Source organism: Carcharhinus amblyrhynchos, chromosome 5, assembly GCF_965287045.1.
Source record: "Carcharhinus amblyrhynchos chromosome 5, sCarAmb.v2.hapA, whole genome shotgun sequence".
NCBI lineage: Eukaryota > Metazoa > Chordata > Chondrichthyes > Carcharhiniformes > Carcharhinidae > Carcharhinus > Carcharhinus amblyrhynchos.
This window is the reverse complement of record NC_137328.1, coordinates 45102556-45115562: the sequence shown is the minus strand read 5'-3', so window position 1 is coordinate 45115562 and position 13007 is coordinate 45102556. Positions and strand designations below refer to the sequence as shown.

At 43.0% G+C, this 13007-nt stretch overlaps 1 protein-coding gene across 1 annotated transcript in view; it reads left to right on the top strand.

Annotated features, from left to right (window-relative positions):
- Positions 1-13007, top strand: part of LOC145343429 (doublesex- and mab-3-related transcription factor 1-like) — a 104966-nt gene that overhangs the window by 70229 nt on the left and 21730 nt on the right. The window lies entirely within an intron of this gene.

Here is a 13007-nt window from a genome sequence, read left to right as displayed (position 1 = left end):
TGATGGTGTTGGCTGATAGATAAATGTAGGGCGTGAGATACTGGGGAAAAAGATTCCTCTGTTCTTTCAAAATACTTTTACATCTATAGAATGGGCTGATGGGTCTTCAGCTTTGACAGCGAGATGGATTTTCACCATCGAGGCAGAGAGCTTGAGTTGGGAGATTTCCTGACACGGACCTGCCTCCACATAAAGCGCTCCATCCCACACTATTTCTGCTCCAGGGAATTAAAGATGTGAGGGAGTTGGACCTGGCATTTTAAAAGAGGCCACAGGGGGCAAGCGAGCATCGCAGGGAGCGGGCAGTGTCACAGTGGGCAGGTTAAAAGACTATCCTTGTTCACTAAGACTTCAACCTTGATTTTGAGGTTGTCAGACTGATGTGTGAGAAGCTGGAAGATCCACCGTTGCAGCAGAAACTGCTGGCTTGCAAAGAGTGATGAATGTGTAGACTTTGAGGCTTTTCAGGACATATGACTGGGATCTTTGTAATCCACTTTGACAGCTGGGAGGATGAATCAGATACGCTGTGCTCGCCCTGAAACCGGAAAATCCCGTTTGAGGTCAACGGACCGTTCCACGGTCCGCCCCTAGCCCGCTCCAATTTCCGTGGCGGGCAGGACAGTAAAATTAACCTCGATGAGTTGGGGGTTATGGAATGGCCTGGTTGAATTGCAGACCTGGAATCGAGAGCAAATAACTTTCGTAATAGTACTCTAGCAGCATCTTCATTAGATTAATCTTCATAATTCTCATCTCTGTTGTGAGTGTTATTAGGCAGAAATTTGGGTCTGGAACTGCTTGGTTCAAATGTCTGTTTGGTTCATGATGTCAAAGTTGATTCAAAATGATGGACAAAGGAATGTCAAATGAACTGGTTATTGCTTGTCAGCTAGTAACACCAACAATAAATTACAGACTTAGATCTCAAAATGAATCAAAATTATAGTATTAAGAGCTGTAGCTCTTCATCACAGTAATTGCCACAGAGTTTTGTAATCTTTATTACAAGATGACTGTCTACATTGCCTTGACCTTGTGTTTTTTGCCATCTTATGCTTGGAGCCAGGATCTGATGTATTTCCTTGAATCCCACAAGAGAAGGACTAGTGTGTTCAGGTTCACAACATGAAACTTGGCACATCTAAGACAAGAACTTGTATTTCTTTCACATTTAATCAAAGCCACAACTTGTGCTTATGAAGCATATTTAACATAGGAAAATGACTCAACAAGCTTCATGGAGGAGTAATCAAAAAAAATGGACACTGAGCCAAAAGAGACATTAGGAGCTCTATTAAAAAATGAATTTTAAGGAGGCTCATAAGTGGGGTGCAGGACAAGGGAATTATAGTGGCCTTGATGGCTGCCTAGCAGGAAGCCATGCAGAAGAGGTCAGAGTCAGGAACAGAGCGTTACTGGAGCATGGTGGTGCATTGAGGTTATAAGGAGGAGATCAGAGATGAGGAATGGATGGATTTAATCACATAGATCGGAATTTTAAATTTAGGGTCCACGCCGTGGATGTTCGTATGGCATTTGAACGTGTTTGACAAAGTACCACATAAAAAGATTATTAACAATCATGAAATAGTAAGTGTCAGTTTGGATGAAACTGTGCTTCGTGGTTAACGTTATTTTTCAGACTGAGAATTGATTGTGACTTTTCTCAAGGATCAGTGGTATTACCACTGCTTTTTTTGATGTATATAAATGACTGGGATATTGAAATACAGGGTAGGGTCTTGTGCACCTCCCCGGACTAGGAAGTAAGGTGAATGGGGGAACCTAATTGAGGGGGAGACAATATACCAACTTCTTGATGTTGGAATGGAAGTTTGGTATGAAGTTGGCAATGGATTGATGGTAGATCATGCTTCCTGATGGCAAGTGGCAGGAACTACTTTTTAATATATTTAAAATCCATTAAAATACAACTTGGATAACCCAACAAATGAGAAGCATGTGCCTTCAGGTTCACAACTGGTTTAATGTGGTCTGCAGAAGGTGAGATAGTCTTCCAGGTGGATTTAGACTGCGGAGGAGCTGCTTTTCTTGAATAGAGAGCTTTGTTGAAGCAGGGGGCATTGATGCATTGAGGTTGAGTGACAGCTGTGAAAGGGGAACATAACTTTGCTGATTGAGGGAGGGACGTAGTAGCCTGACAGCTGCTTGTGGGAGACAGAAGGAAGAATTTGGATTACACAAGGGAAGTCAAAATCTTTAGATGATAGATGAAACATGATTCTGGGGATAGCATTTCCCTGAGTATAGGACGAAAAAGGGTGCATGGAGGAAGATCCAAGTGTCTTGTCAGCCTCCCAGCCAGTCCTGTATAGAAATCATGGCCAGAGCGAAGGGATGTATGTCTGAGTGCAAATCTAGCAGCCACTGATCGTTCTACGGGACTTAGCTCCCTTAGCAGTCAGAATGTCTCCATGGAGGAAGCTAACCACTCACATGCTGGATCCATGGCAGCACTTGGAACTTGAATGGATTCTGTCCTCCACTCAGCGCTCAGGGCTGAGCATGGCTTCTGACATCTCCACCAGATGTTCCCCTACCTATCTCTGCATCTCCACTCAGTTCCTTATAACCATTTCAAGAGAGATGTTATCAGCATGCAGATCAACAGTCCTCCGGCTTTCGGGGACCTTGACTGTCACATCCTCCATCGCTATCGGGATGTGTCTGGTGTGTTAACCAGATTGTGATCCCTCCAAGTCTAACCGTGAATGCATACTCACTGAGGGGACTATTTCTGCACTGGTGGAGTATTGATAGGAATGATGTGATGATTCATCCTCTTTGAGTGTTCAGTGTCATCATCCTCAGAGCTTAGTACAGCCTTGCATTTAACTGCAAGGACCTGCAGTGGAGAATTCAAAGCATTAGTCACATAATCGCATTTCCCATCAATGCATCATGTGTATCTCCTGTACGTCCAGTTACCAACACCAGATTGGAGGCATCCTCACTCAGATGTCTTGAAGTTCTGACCTTTCCATGTGCACATGAGTGGCCAGTTTTTTTCTGGATAAATTGGTTGCCTGCACTTTGGCAGGGATGCTCCATTGCAATATGTACCTATTTATCTGGCAGGCTGACAAAAGAATTGAGTGTCTTAGTCCCAATAGTGTGTAACCTCTTTATGAGCATATTTACCTATTATATCTCCTGTGCCCTCCCTATTAAATGTTCCACACAGGCACTGCTCTGCAACTAGCACAACTTGCACACACATTCAGTCCACACGTTCTGTCTGAGCTGAGGCTGCAACCCAAACTCCCATCTGGCACTCTTCTTCACGCAGACATTTACATCACTGTATGCCCTCATGAGTATCACTTGGCAGTGATGACACCGTTTCACTTAACCTTACAGGTCAATCACCTTTTTGTGGCACTGGACCCAATCGTGCTTTTGGACTCCACAGATATTAACCTCAGCTGGCAGGCCACTCTGCTGGTGAAAGGGTCTCTTGTTGCCAACACTGGGAAACAAGGCCTCCTGCCGTTTCTGGATGGCCAGAAAAAGAACCTGTAGGGAGACATTGCTCAACCTTGGGACATTACAGGTAATAGGCATCAGCAGGTGGCAGAGCAGCAGCATTCTCAGCAGTGGCCGGTGACAGGGTGATCAGCGGTTCCACAAATCCATGGGAGGTGATAGATTAGAATGGAGGGAAGATGCAGCAGTTTCCAAAATCACTACCTATTCATAAGCAGTAACACATCCTGCTGATTGGCAGGGGGTGAATGCCAGTCCAGCCAATGTTTATTAAGTATGACGACTAGAACTTCAATCCTGTGAACAGGGCTGGTGACTTTTGGCTCCTCCCCATAATTAACCGGGGCTCTCACATAGAATCATAGAACCCTACAGTGCAGAAAGAGGCCCTTCGGCCCATCGAGTCTGCACCGAACACAATCCCACCCAGGCCCTACCCCCACATCCCTACATATTATACCCACTAATCCCTCTAACCTATGCATCCCTGGACACTAAGGGGCAATTTCTTAGCATAGCCAATCAACCTAACCCGCACACCTTTGGATTGTGGGAGGAAACTGGAGTACCCGGAGGAAACCCTCGCAGACACGAGGAGAATGCACAAACTCCACACACACAGTGATCCGAGCCAGGAATCGAACCCAGGACCTTGGAGCTGTGAAGCAACAGTGCTAACCACTGTGCTACCGTGCTGCCCATACACCTCTGCGTATTGTATCTAATTGAGTGGCCGCCATGCGTGGCCAGCCATTCTGACTATGACCAAAAGTGCCCCACATTTAAGGTCCCACAATTGGGACCCATGACACTAGAAGAAGATTCTGTCCATGAGTAATAAAAAATAATGTCCATGATGCCAAACTTGGAGGAATGACAAACAGTGACGATGATACAATTTGACTGCAACAAGACAGACTGGTGGCAAATGGAATTTAATACAAAGCAGTGAGAATGCATTTTTACTGAAAGAGATTGGGAGAGGTAGTATAGATTTAATGGCATAGCTTTAAAGAGTGTACAAGGGACCTGGGAGTGCATATGCCTAGATCTTTGAAAGTGACAGGACGTATTGAGAGTGGCCAGCAAAGCATTTGAGATCTTGGGCATTATCTGCAGGGAAGTTATGCTGACATTTATAGGCTCTGGTTCGGCCACAACTATTATGTGTGGTTCTGGTCACCACAATCATGGAAGAATGTGAGGGCACCTCCCTGATTTTTGTGCTGCCTGTTAGGTGAGTTAATGGGTGCTGGGAAGTGTGGTAAGGATTTAGTCCACCTGAACCATAGTCACTTTCGTTCTTTCTGCTTTGTTTCACTGTCACTTTAAGTGAAAGAGCCTGCTGAGTTTTGGATGGACGCATGCAAATGAGGCAGCAATGGTGTAGAGATGTGTTAAGTCCTGTTTTCTGTCATTTCCATGTAATTTGTAGTGAATCATAATCACAGCAATACAAAGCTGGTGTCCTGGGTTGCTGGTTGAAGAAGCAGCGAATTTCCAAAGACTATCTAATTGCAAATGTTGTTTAAACCATAGAGGCACAGAGAATTTCAAGTCTCAGGGTGGATAGAACAGAGGCAGGAGGGGTTAAAATTGGAAGTCTCACTCATTGTTGTTCAGTGTGTTTTTGGGGTGGTATGAGTAATGTAGACTCATAGAGGGGTTCATCATTCATGTATGTTAATGAGGCAGCACGCTGGCAGCTATTTGGAGTAATTGGCCGTGCATTGGGTTTCTTAGCGCACTTGAAACCCGGCAGCTGAAGGGAAGCGAGGACTGTTGGACCTGTTGGATAAGTGTATTTCTTATGTGGTTTCTCTCAGCTCCCAAGGTTAATCTGCTTGCCGCTGCCGCTGCTGCTGCCACCCAACACTGTGATCGACCGTCTCTCCCTCCCATCTCTCCACTACCATCTCCATGCATGCACAGCCTTCCCCTCTGCAATTCTTTATCCATCACCTTTCTTTCCTTCTCTCCATTCCCAAAGTTGTGGCTTTGTATTACAAGACTTACGTGGCAGCAGTCAGCCTCTCAATCTGAATGGCTGTCAGATTGGGAAAGCAGTTGAAAAATTCCACTCAGGATTTGCTGTTAAATAAGCCAGGGCCTTGCAAACTTTCCTGTATCACTGGGTTTCTCTGCCAGCACCATTCTATGTGCCACTCTCTGTCAGTCTCCCCGTCAGCATGGGGACCATTGAAGTTTACAATACAGCAAGAGGCCACTTAGACTGATACATCTGAACCAGCTGTTTATGGCCTGGTCTCTATCCAAAGCTCTTGTTATCTTCCTTTGCTTCAAATATTTATCTCACAATGAAAGATACAACATCTTCTATCTCAACTACTCTTCACGGCAGAGCATTCCATGTTTAACAATGGCGTCATCTACTTCACACTCACCTTGTGACAATTTTAAGTTAACCACTTATCGCTGACTCTTCAGCAGGTTAAATAATCTCTCTCTATTTGTCCTATTAGAAAAGTTAATAACTTTTAAAATCTTTATTCAATCTTTTCTGAGCCATCTCAGTAAAATAGTTCCAGGATCTTAAATCTCTTCCCATAATGATACCCTCCTGTGGTGTGATCTTGATGAACCTGTGGCATATCCACTCGATCAACTTAATGTCCTTTCTTTTCTATAATGATGTCCCAAAAACTACATGCAGAACTTTTAATTGTGATATAACCAATGGTTTGAAGAAAATTATAATTATTTGTTCCTTATTGTCCTATTTCTAAAATGGTGAACATGTCATTAAGATCATCCTGGGAATCTCTGTGGCTGGAAAAGTAACATTTCAATGTGTGCAAAGCAGTAATGAAGCTGCATCTAAATCTTGGTAGGATCTCGAAACTTGCCTAATGATTATGTTTCAGCATCAAGGGTGTCATATGAATGGTTGCACCATTTCTATAGGCCTTTGTATACCGACTGTTGATAACTTTAGGGGTCTCAATCTGCAGGTAGACAAATACACTGAGCTGTGACATTGTTGTAGCTTTGCACATGCAGGTACAGCAGTAGTCTAAATTCGGTCAGTGCTACAATGCTGAACCTTGGGGATGGCACTGTGGAGTGGCATAGCTGGCTCACAAGCACTTCATGCAGCACCAGCATTCTGGATATATATCCTTTATCTTTGCTAGGCAGGAGCCTTGGAAGTTGCTACTTGACAACACTCTGGATTGCAGCGGTTCAAGAAGACTCATCATCTTCTCAAGGGGAATAGAGGTTGAGCAATATTTGTTGGCCTTGCAATGGCATTCATATCCTCACAATGAATAAAACACTTCAACATCAACAGCCCGTAAACATTGTTTGTCTGCTCTGCCTCTTGTCTGCAGACTCCTGCTTGCATCTAGGATTCCATTTTCTTGTTTTTTTTAAATTAACATTTTTTGTTACTCCATTCTTAAAGTTACAAAGCTAGTATACAGAGCAGACAGGGCAGGCCCTTAATCCATCTCCCTGCTTGCTCCAAAAACCAATTCAAATTGAATCCAATTCATGGTCCCCAGGGAGAGACATATAAGATCCAAGCAGACAAGGAAAAGCATTGCATTCCATCTTGGCCTTGATCTTAGTTTCTATTTTTTTGCAAATGTATACATTACTCATAGAATAGCTGAAAGAACGTTACAAACGTTCCAAAATGCCCATCACACAATGTGTAATAATGTTCTTTACATACATCAAGTTGCACTCTGCAGTGCTTCAATACAATAAGAAAAACATTACAGACATTTCAAAATGGTCCTTACAAATGGTGCAGAGGTAATTAAAAGTAGTTGACATAGAACATTTTGCACTCGTGAGTTGCTTCCAAATAATTGTGACACATGTAACATTCACTGTGCACATTCAGTGAGTCATTCAACCTGAGGGGGTTCCGCTCCCCTTAGTTCACTGTGGCTGAAAGATGAGGAACAGCAACCTTCCCCATCGTGTCTGTGGTGGCAGTCCCAAGCTTCAGTCTGTCCCTCAGCACATAGTCGTGGATTTGGAATGTGCCAGTCTGCCATACTCAGTCGGGGACAATTCCTGCACTGAAGACCAACAAGTTTCGGAGCAGACAAAGAGCATCTTTCACTGAGTCGATGATCTTCCAGGAACAGCTGATGTTTGTCTTGGAATACATCCCTGGGAACAACACAAGAGTCTTGTGTCATAGAGCGGCTTGGGATGAATCTCAACAAAAACCACCTTGTGTATCTCCAGATCTTCTTTGCAAAGGTACATTCCACAAGGAGGAGGACAACTACCCCGTTGTTGTCACCTTAAGGGCAATGTACAGATGGGGTGAGATTCCAGGTGTGTAGGAAGGATGTGACAGTGACGGTCTTTCTCACCACCAGCCAAGATAGATCTTGGTGCTTGTTTGAAAGTTCTGGTGATGAGGCATTCTGCCAAATGACTTTGGCAGTCTGCTCATGGAAGATTTGACAGGATCAGTCATCTCCTTTTGCAGTAGGGCCTTGAGGAAGTTATGTGGAGACCACCGCCTGATGGATTTATGGCAGAAGATGTTTCTCTGCATAAAGTTTTCCTTGAAGGACAGGTGGTACGACATGGTCCAACTACTTGAAATGTTCTGCGGTAGCATGATCAGACCATCCTTCGTAACACTGGGGGTAGGTAGAACTTCAGTACATAGTGACACTTAGTGTTTGTGTAATGAGGACGCACAGCTTGATGCAGCCACACAGTGTTCCTAATGCGTGCCCTGGTCCCACAAACCACATCTCCAGCACATTCAGGTCGTCTCCCTGACATGAAGAGGACTAAGGTTTGGTCTGCCCAGTTCCTAAAGAAGATGGCCTTACTTTTGCCACGATTCACCTTGGCAACCAAGGCTAATTTGAATTGGTTGCAGATGTTGACCAGTCTGCACATCAACTGTGGACCTGAGCAGAAGATGATAACATTGTCCATATGCAGTGAGGCTTTGACCTGAGTGCCTCTACTGCCTTGGATCATCACTCCTTTTGTACCTGAAATCTTCCTTATATACTCAGCAAAGCGTTCTATACAACAGACGAACAGGACAGGGGACAGAGCAGGTAGCACTGCCTGACCTCCAGAATTAATTAGAAAGTTTTCTGATTCCCATCCATTGATTGAAACTGCACTAGCGATGTTTGTATAGAGCATTTGAATCCAATTGTGGGTTCTCTCCACAAGCCTCATTTTGAAGAATACATCCATCATGTAGATGTACGATATTTTTTAAAATGCCTTTGGCTAGTCCAGGCTGATAAGGCCGGTGTCCACCCTCCTGTCCTGCACATCGATAGTCATATTCCTGAGTCACGCAAGGCTGTCAGAGATGCTGGAACAGAGCAGGTCTGAACAGGATGGATCACCAGTTTCAGACTTCAACTTTGATTAATGAATTGAAAAGATTTTTCAGCAGACTTTTATTACTGCCCCTTAACTGTGAGACAATTCTCCCTAATCGTTCCAGTTTTACTTCAGCACAACTGTTCTCTTCCACAGCTAATTTCATTTCTAGGTTTTTGGAGTCTGCACCCAGAATTGTGAACAGTTATGCAACTAAGATTCACCTGGAAAATTTAGTGGAATTTGCACCTGATCTTTCAGAGGGATTGCTGTGGTTCAGAATGATATAGAACTGACCGTGAACTTTTAATAACTAACCTACTTCAATCTTCCATATGTCCATATAGCACATCCAAGGTGCAGCCCCTGATTGCTCTGAAGCTGCAGACACTTGACTGCAGCCCTTCAATTCTCCCTCAGGCTGGATCCAGTCTCCTAAGCATACAACCTTCTACAGAGTAACCCCAAGTGCCATCACCTAGGTTAGCTGGATTACCATGGCAGGGGGTTACAGGGATAGGGAGGGTTGGATGGGCATGGGTTCGATGCTCTTCCGGAGAGTTAGTGCAGACTTGACTAACCTAATGACCTCTTTCTGCACTGTAGGGAATCTATCACGTAGAGCCAGCCTCGTCACTCCTTCAGAGTCCAAGCCTTGGGTGCCTGACCTCCTCATCGCAGATGACACTAAGATGGGTGGAAGAGCAAAATGTGCAGAGGACATTGAAAGTCTGCAAAGGAATATAGATAATCTAAGTGAGTGGGCGAGGGTCTGGCAGATGGAATACAATGTTAGTAAATGTGAGGTCATCCTATTTGGTAGGAATAACAGCAAAATGGACTATTATTTAAATGGTAAAAAATTGCAACATGCTGCTGTGCAGAGGGACCTGGGTGTCCTTGTGCAGGAATTTCAAGGAGTTGGTTTGCAGGCGCAGCAAGTAATTAAGAAGGCAAATGGAATTTTGTCCTTCATTGCTAGAGGGATGGAGTTTAAAAACAGCAAGATATTGCAGCTGTATAAGCTGCTGGTGAGGCCACACTTGGAGTACTGTGTACAGTTTTTGTCTCCTTACTGAGAAAGGATATACTGGCACTGGAGGGAGTGCAGAGGAGATTCACTAGGTTGATTCCGGAGTTGAGAGAGTTGACTTATGAGGAGAGACTGAGCAGACTGGGGCTATATTCATTAGAATTCAGAAGAATGAGGGGAGACCTTATAGAAACATATAAGATTGTGAAGGCAATAAATAAGATAGAAGCAGGGAGTTTGTTTCCACTGGTGGGTGAAACTAGAACTAGGGGGCATAGCTTCAAAATAAGGGGAAGCAGATTTAGGACTGAGTTGAGGAGGAAGTAAGTAAGGAGACATAGAGTGAGAGAGGAAAGATTGAGACTGGAAGACAGATCAATGAATAGAGAATTAGCTGGAAGGTACAAAGTTCATTGCAAGGATGGTTTTGCTTTTTTTGTGTGAACAAAGCCACAGAATCTCCATTAGTGCATTTTAAGGTTACAGAGTGTGACAACTTTGTAGTCCTCATTTTCAAATCTCTGGTGAACTCAAATCACTGTGGGTGACCAACCTTTTATTGACTTGTAGGAAAAGTTGTTCCAGATTACATGTCACAAGGGTCCTTGTCCTTCAATAAATGGACTCGAGATTGTGTTAGTCATATGAAATCTTGAGGACAACATGGATACTCTGATCTCTGGGATTGCCATGTGCAGATGTGTCTGCAAAATGCCCAGGAGAGTGTGTGTGCCCTTCTCTCTTCAGCCCTTTCACCAAAAGAGATAAAAGGATTAGTGAGACATATAGTAAAGTTTCCTGAGGGTCAACCCCTTCTGTCATTGCCTGGTTTATGCATGCTGCTGTTGTAATGTCCTGGAGTGTCATTTTAAATGCTGCAGTCTAACTTCCATATAAGTAAGTAATTAGCCATAATCACTATTTCAAGTAGATATGCAAATGAGTGGGTCCAGGAAATCCTGTTCAAACTAGTTCTCCTGATCACTGATGGAGGCCAAAATTTTCTTGCGCTATGAAGTAGTTGTGAGCACACAACTCACTGCATTGAAATTCTCCCCTTATAAATTTGCACAGTTTGCCTCTGTCTCCCCATTGCTAAACCACCTTCCTGGAGGAAGTAGTAGACCAGCTAAACTGGCTACAATAATCCACCCACACACAAGCAAGGGTGCCAACTACAAGTCCAGAACTCTGTGTTCTGCAACCCAGTTTAACCTCAGGTATCAAGAACAAACAAGTTGCTTCTACCCTTATAGCTTCATTGTGTCTGGTACAAGCAAAATCATCTAGAAACTTTTCTGTATTTATGTACTCTCCCTGCAAGCACTGTGTAATTAAAATAACAATTATGCAAAAGTACTTGAAAATGCAAAACATGCTCACAGGGTTAATTCTATCTAATGCAGAGGCTAGCATGAAGTGCCAATAAAATCACAGTAACAAAAACTTAAATTGTAACTTTATTAGTATCAACAACATGGGGAGGCAGTGTTAGTGATATTGTTGTTCAGTAGTAATCCAGAGACCCGGGGTAATGCTCTGGGCACCCAGGTTCAAATCCCACCATAGCGGGTGGCAAAATTTATATTCAAATAAAAATCTGGAATTAAAAATCTAATGAATAGATTGTTGATTAAGGAAGGAAATCTGTCATTGTTCTGTGTTCTGGCCTATATGCTATTCCAGATCCACAGCAATGTGGTTGACTCTTAAATGCCCTCAGGGTTAGACAAGAAATTCTGGCTCAAAAAAACAGCAGCAACAGAAAAAACTATTCAGAAATAACACTGTAACAACTGTTGAGACTTTAACTGCTGTATTCTTGTCAGATATATTTGCCACAACAGGCAAATAGATAGATACAATAATTTTGATTTTTGTTATTCAAGTTATCCAGCATCCTAATTATCTGTTAACACCCTGCCTACAGTGTTGAATCTACCTGATGACTTACAAATAAAAACAAGAAAAAAGAGCTTTTCTTGATGAATAAAACCATTTAATCCTTTTCATTGATTTCATTCCAGTGCTAAAGTATTGCCTTTTTCCTGTCTGTCTAGCTTTTATTCGAGACATAATTTAAAAATCCGGTACTTGCACACTATAACCCCAGGGTCAATTGATTTATTCCGGACCTTCATTTTTCTCCTCCAGTTTCAGTTTTCTGAAAGATGAGAATGTTTTGGTGAAAATTTATTGCTTTACCTTCAGTCCAGGGTTGTTAAAAAGGCAGCGAAATTAGACAACTTTTTTGTGCTTTTCATACTCTGAAAATGTTACACCTGTCCTTTTGGCAGAATACACCAGTGTGCAGCTCTGATATATGCATTAGATTTAAACTAATCTATATTCAACTATTCTTGCTTTCCCATTCCCACAATTAGCTCTGGTGTCCCTGAAGGATCTATCTTTGGCCCCTTTGTATTTCTTATTTACATGCTGCCCTGTAGCATTGTTATCCGAAAGCACATCAAGTCCAACTCTACCTCACCACCACCTCTCTCTACTCCTCCGCTTCCTCTAATTTGCCAAGCTAGCATGACATTTCTCTCCCTTGTTTTCATATCACCTTAATTGTCTCGCCCCTCCTCATCTCTGAAATTTCCTACATAATCCTCCCGAAGTATCTGCGCTGCACAAACTCTAGCCTCTTGTGCATCCCCGATTTTAATCGACCCACTATTTACTGCTGTGCCTTAAGCTGACTCAATTCTAATTTCAGGAATTCACTCCCCAGTGAATATCTCTACCTCTCTCCCCTTTTCCTCCTTTCAAATCTACCTTTTTGCCCAGACATTTGGTTTGATATCTCCAGTTGTGGTTTGTGTCCATTTTTGATTGGTAACCCTCCTGTGAAGTATTTTAGGGTGATTTGGTGTATTAATTTACTTTGGCAGGGATTTTCCAGCTCTACACAGACACGCACACAAACACACAGACACAGCCGGGAAATTGCAGTTGATGTGAGGAATCAAAAGGGAAGAAGATGTATTGAGTAAACTGGAATGAAAAATATAAAAACAGTAAGAGTTTCTAGAAGTAGATAAAAAGGAAGAGAGTAGCTGAAATAAACATTGGTCCCTTAGAGGGTGAGACTGGTGAATAAATATTAAGA